Below are 6,000 nucleotides of genomic sequence, written 5' to 3'. Positions count from 1 at the left end.
CTTTTTCTTGTGGTCGGGTCTTCTTCTTGTATCGGGTCTTCTTCTTGTGGTTGGGTCTTCTTCTAGTATCGGGACTTCTTCTCGTGGTCGGGTCTTCTTCTTGTGGTCGGGTCTTCTGCTTGTGGTCGGGTCTTCTTCTTGTATCGGGTCTTCTTCTTGTATCGGGTCTTCTTCTTGTAGTCGGGTCTTCTTGTGGTCGGGTCTTCTTCTTGTGGTGGGGTCTTCTTCTTTTATCGGGTCTTCTTCTTGTGGTCGGGTCTTCTTCTTGTATCTGGTCTTCTTCTTGTTGTCGGGACTTCTTCTTGTGGTCGGGTCTTCTTCTTGTGGTCGGGTCTTCTTCTTGTATCGGGTCTTCTTCTTGTGGTCGGTTCTTCTTCTTGTATCTGGTCTTCTTCTTGTGGTTGGGACTTCTTCTTGTGGTCGGGTCTTCTTCTTGTGGTCGGGTCTTCTTCTTGTATCGGGTCTTCTTCTTGTATCGGGTCTTCTTCTTGTGGTCGGGTCTTCTTCTTGTGATCGGGTCTTCTTCTTGTGATCGGGTCTTCTTCTTTTGGTTGGGTCTTCTTCTTGTAGCGGGTCTTCTTCTTGTATCGGGTCTTCTTGTTTCGGGTCTTCTTCTTGTTTCGGGTCTTCCTCTTGTATCGGGTCTTCTTCTTGTGGTCGGGTTTTCTTCTTGTATCGGGTCTTCTTCTTGTATCGGGTCTTCTTCTTGTTTCGGGTCTTCCTCTTGTATCGGTCTTCTTCTTGTGGTCGGGTCTTCTTCTTGTATCGGGTCTTCTTCTTGTATCGGGTCTTCTTCTTGAGATCGGGTCTTCTTCTTGTGGTCGGGTCTTCTTCTTGTATCGGGTCTTCTTCTTGTGGTCGAGTATTCTTCTTGTGTTCGGGTCTTCTCATTGTGGTCGGGTCTTCTTCTTGTGGTCGGGTCTTCTTCTTGTGGTCGGGTCTTCTTCTTGTATCAGGTCTTCTTCTTGTGGTCGGGTCTTCTTCTTGTGGTGGGGTCTTCTTCTTGTGGTCGGATCTTCTTCTTGTATCGAGTCTTCTTCTTGTGGTTGGGTCTTCTCCTTGTATCGGGTCTTCTTCTTTTGGTCGTTTCTTCTTCTTGTATTGGGTCTTCTTCTTGTATCGGGTCTTCTTCTTGTGGTCGGGTCTTCTTCTTGTATCGGGTCTTCTTCGTGTATCGGGTCTTCTTCTTGTGGTCAGGTCTTCTTCTTGTGGTCGGTTCTTCTTCTTGTATCTGGTCTTCTTCTTGTGGTCGGGTCTTCTTCTTGTGGTCGGGTCTTCTTCTTGTATTGGGTCTTCTTCTTGTGGTCGAGTCTTCTTCTTGTGGTCGGGTTTTCTCATTGTGGTCGGGTCTTCTTCTTGTGGTCGGGTCTTCTTCTTGTATCGGGTCTTCTTCTTGTGGTCGGGTCTTCTTCTTGTATCAGGTCTTCTTCTTGTGGTCGGGTCTTCTTCTTGTGGTGGTGTCTTCTTCTTGTGGTCGGATCTTCTTTTGTCGGGTCTTCTTCTTTTGGTCGGGTCTTCTTATTTTGGTCGGGTCTTCTTCTTGTATTGGGTCTTCTTCTTGTATCGGGTCTTCTTCTTGTGGTCGGGTCTTCTTCTTGTATCGGGTCTTCTTCGTGTATCGGGTCTTCTTCTTGTGGTCAGGTCTTCTTCTTGTGGTCGGTTCTTCTTCTTGTATCTGGTCTTCTTCTTGTGGTCGGGACTTCGTCTTGTGGTCGGGTCTTCTTCTTGTGGTCGGGTCTTCTTGTATCAGGTCTTCTTCTTGTATCGGGTCTTCTTCTTGTGGTTGGGTCTTCTTCTTGTATCGGGTCTTCTTCTTGTATCTGGTCTTCTTCTTGTGGTCGGGTCTTCTTCTTGTGGTCGGGTCTTCTTCTTGTGGTCGGGTCTTCTTCTTGTTTCGGGTCTTCTTCTTGTTTCTGTTCTTCTTGTGGCCGGGTCTTCTTCTTGTGGTCGGGTCTTCTTCTTGTGGTCGGGTCTTCTTCTTGTATCGGGTCTTCCTCTTGTATCGGGTCTTCTTCTTGTGGTCGGGTCTTCTTCTTGTATCGGGTCTTCTTGTATCGGGTCTTTTTCTTGTGGTCGGCTCTTCTTCTTGTGGTCGGGTCTTCTTCTTGTGGTCGGGTCTTCTTCTTGTATCGGGTCTTCTTCTTGTGGTCGAGTCTTCTTCTTGTGGTCGGGTCTTCTCATTGTGGTCGGGTCTTCTTCTTGTGGTCAGGTCTTCTTTTAGTGGTCGGGTCTTCTTCTTGTATTGGGTCTTCTTCTTGTTTCGGGTCTTCTTCTTGTATCTGGTCTTCTTCTTGTATCGGGTCGTCTTCTTATGGTCGGGTCTTCTTCTTGTGGTCTGTTCTACTTCTTGTGGTCGGGTCTTCTTCTTGTGGTCGGGTCTTCTTCTATTACCGGGTCTTCTTCTTGTTTCGGGTCTTTTCTTGTATCGGGTCTTCTTCTTGTATCGGGTCTTCTTATTGTGGTCCGGTCTTCTTCTTGTGGTCGGGTCTTCTTCTTGTGGTCGGGTCTTCCACTATTGGTCGGGTCTTCTTCTTGTATCACGTCTTCTTCTTGTTTCGGGTCTTATTCTTGTTTCGGGTCTTCTTCTTGAATCGGGTCTTCTTCTTGTGGTCGGGTCTTCTTCTTGTATCGGGTCTTCTTCTGGTATCGGGTCTTCTTATTGTGGTCGGATCTTCTTCTTGTGGTGGGGTCTCCTTCTTGTGGTCGGGTCTTTTTCTTGTGGTCGGGTCTTCTTCTTGTATCAGGTCTTCTTCTTGTGGTCGGGTCTTCTTCTAGTATCGGGTCTTCTTCTTGTGGTGGGGTCTTCTTCTTGTGGTCGGGTCTTCTGCTTGTGGTCGGCTCTTCTTCTTGTATCGGGTCTTCTTCTTGTATCGGGTCTTCTTCTTGTGGTCGGGTCTTCTTGTGGTCGGGTCTTCTTCTTGTGGTTGGGTCTTCTTCTTGTATCGGGTCTTCTTCTTGTGGTCGGGTCTTCTTCTTGTATCGGGTCTTCTTCTTGTATTGGGTCTTCTTCTTGTGGTCGGGTCTTCTTCTTGTGGTCGGGTCTTCTTCTTGTGGTCGCTTCTTCTTCTTGTGGTCGGGTCTTCTTCTTGTGGTTGGGTCTGCTTCTTTTAGTGGGTCTTCTTCTTGTATCGGGTCTTCTTCTTGTTTCGGGTCTTCCTCTTGTATCGGGTCTTCTTCTTGTGGTCGGGTCTTCTTCTTGTATCGGGTCTTCTTCTTGTATCGGGTCTTCTTGTTTCGGGTCTTCCTCTTGTATCGGTCTTCTTCTTGTGGTAGGGTCTTCTTCTTGTATCGGGTCTTATTCTTGTATCGGGTCTTCTTCTTGAGGTCGGGTCTTCTTCTTGTATCGGGTCTTCTTCTTGTGGTCGAGTCTTCTTCTTGTGTTCGGGTCTTCTCATTGTGGTCGGATCTTCTTCTTGTGGTCGGGTCTTCTTCTTGTATCGGGTCTTCTTCTTGTGGTCAGGTCTTCTTCTTGTATCAGGTCTTCTTCTTGTGGTCGGGTCTTCTTCTTGTGGTGGGGTCTTCTTCTTGTGGTCGGATCTTCTTCTTGTATCGGGTCTTCTTCTTGTGGTCGGGTCTTCTCCTTGTATCGGGTCTTCTTCTTTTGGTCGGGTCTTCTTCTTGTATTGGGTCTTCTTCTTGTATCGGGTCTTCTTCTTGTGGTCGGGTCTGCTTCTTGTATCGGGTCTTCTTCGTGTATCGGGTCTTCTTCTTGTGGTCAGGTCTTCTTCTTGTGGTCGGTTCTTCTTCTTGTATCTGGTCTTCTTCTTGTGGTCGGGACTTCATCTTGTGGTCGGGTCTTCTTCTTGTGGTCGGGTCTTCTTCTTGTATCGGGTCTTCTTCTTGTATCGGGTCTTCTTCTTGTGGATGGGTCTTCTTCTTGTATCGGGTCTTCTTCTTGTGGTCGGGTCTTCTTCTTGTATCGGGTCTTCTTCTTGTTTCTGTTCTTCTTGTGGTCGGGTCTTCTTCTTGTGGTCGCGACTTCTTCTAGTGGTCAGGTATTCTTCTTGTATCGGGTCTTCTTCTTGTATCTGGTCTTCTTCTTGTTTCGGGTCTTCCTCTTGTATCGGGTCTTCTTCTTGTGGTCGGGTCTTCTTCTTGTTTCGGGTCTTCTTCTTTTAACGGGTCTTCTTCTTGTGGTCGGCTCTTCTTCATGTGGTCGGGTCTTCTTCTTGTGGTCGGGTCTTCTTCTTTTATCGGGTCTTCTTCTTGTGGTCGAGTCTTCTTCTTGTGGTCGGGTCTTCTCATTGTGGTCGGGTCTTCTTCTTGTGGTCGGGTCTTCTTTTAGTGGTTGGGTCTTCTTCTTGTATCGGGTCTTCTTCTTGTTTCGGGTCTTCTTCCTGTATCGGTTCTTCTTCTTGTATCGGGTCATCTTCTTGTGGTCGGGTCTTCTTCTTGTGGTCTGTTCTACTTCTTGTGGTCGGGTCTTCTTCTTGTGGTCGGGTCTTCTTCTTGTGGTCGGGTCTTCTTCTAGTATCGGGTCTTCTTCTTGTTTCGGGTCTTCTTCTTGTATCGGGCCTTCTTCTTGTACCGGGTCTTCTTCTTGTGGTCCGGTCTTCTTCTTGTGGTCCGGTCTTCTTCTTGTGGTCGGGTCTTCTACTAGTGGTCGGGTTTTCTTCTTGTATCACGTCTTCTTCTTGTTTCGGGTCTTCTTCTTGTTTCGGGTCTTCTTCTTGAATCGGGTCTTCTTCTTGTGGTCGGCTCTTCTTCTTGTATCGGGTCTTCTTCTGGTATCGGGTCTTCTTCTTGTGGTCAGGTCTTCTTCTTGTGGTGGGGTCTCCTTCTTGTGGTCGGGTCTTTTTCTTGTGGTCGGGTCTTCTTCTTGTGGTCGGGTCTTCTTCTTGTTGTGTGGTCTTCTTCTTGTGGTCGGGTCTTCTGCTTGTGGTCGGGTCTTCTTGTATCGGGTCTTCTTCTTGTGGTCGGGTCTTCTTCTTGTGGTCGGGTCTTCTTGTGGTCGGGTCTTCTTCTTGTGGTTGGGTCTTCTTCTTGTATGGGGTCTTCTTCTTGTGGTCGGGTCTTCTTCTTGTATCGGGTCTTCTTCTTTTGGTCGGGTCTTCTTCTTGTATCGGGTCTTCTTCTTGTATCGGGTCTTCTTCTTGTGGTCGGGTCTTCTTCTTGTGGTCGGTTCTTCTTCTTGTGGCTGGGTCTTCTTCTTGTGGTTGGGTCTTCTTCTTGTAGCGGGTCTTCTTCTTGTATCGGGTCTTCTTCTTGTTTCGGGTCTTCTTTTTTTTTCGGGTCTTCCTCTTGTATCGGGTCTTCTTCTTGTGGTCGGGTCTTCTTCTTGTATAGGGTCTTTTTCTTGTATCGGGTCGTCTTCTTGTTTCGGGTCTTCCTCTTGTATCGGTCTTCTTCTTGTGGTGGGGTCTTCTTCATGTATCGGGTCTTCTTCTTGAGGTCGGGTCTTTTTCTTGTGGTTGGGTCTTCTTCTTGTATCGGGTCTTCTTCTTGTGGTCGAGTCTTCTTCTTGTGTTCGGGTCTTCTCATTGTGGTCGGGTCTTCTTCTTGTGGTCGGGTCTTCTTCTTGTATCGGGTCTTCTTCTTGTGGTCGGGTCTTCTTCTTGTATCAGGTCTTCTTCTTGTGGTCGGGTCTTCTTCTTGTGGTGGGGTCTTCTTCCTGTGGTCGGGTCTTCTGCTTGTGGTCTCCTCTTCTTCTTGTATCGGGTCTTCTTCTTCTATCGGGTCTTCTTCTTGTGGTCGGGTCTTCTTGTGGTCGGGTCTTCTTCTTGTGGTGGGGTCTTCTTCTTGTATCGGGTCTTTTTCTTGTGGTCGGGTCTTCTTCTTGTATCGGGTCTTCTTCTAATGACGGGTCTTCTTCTTGTAATGGGTCTTCTTCTTGCATTGGGTCTTCTTCTTGTGGTCGGGTCTTCTTGTATCGGGTCTTCTTCGTGTATCGGGTCTTCTTCTTGTGGTCAGGTCTACTTCTTGTGGTCGGCTCTTCTTCTTGTATCTGGTCTTCTTCTTGTGGTCGGGGCTTCTTCTTGTGGTCGGGACTTCTTCTTGTGG

Source organism: Phyllobates terribilis, unplaced genomic scaffold (genome assembly GCF_046119375.1).
Source record: "Phyllobates terribilis strain yellow unplaced genomic scaffold, ASM4611937v1 Scaffold_1__5_contigs__length_1240528914, whole genome shotgun sequence".
In the NCBI taxonomy this organism is placed as follows: Eukaryota; Metazoa; Chordata; class Amphibia; order Anura; family Dendrobatidae; genus Phyllobates; species Phyllobates terribilis.
This window is presented reverse-complemented; position numbering follows the sequence as displayed.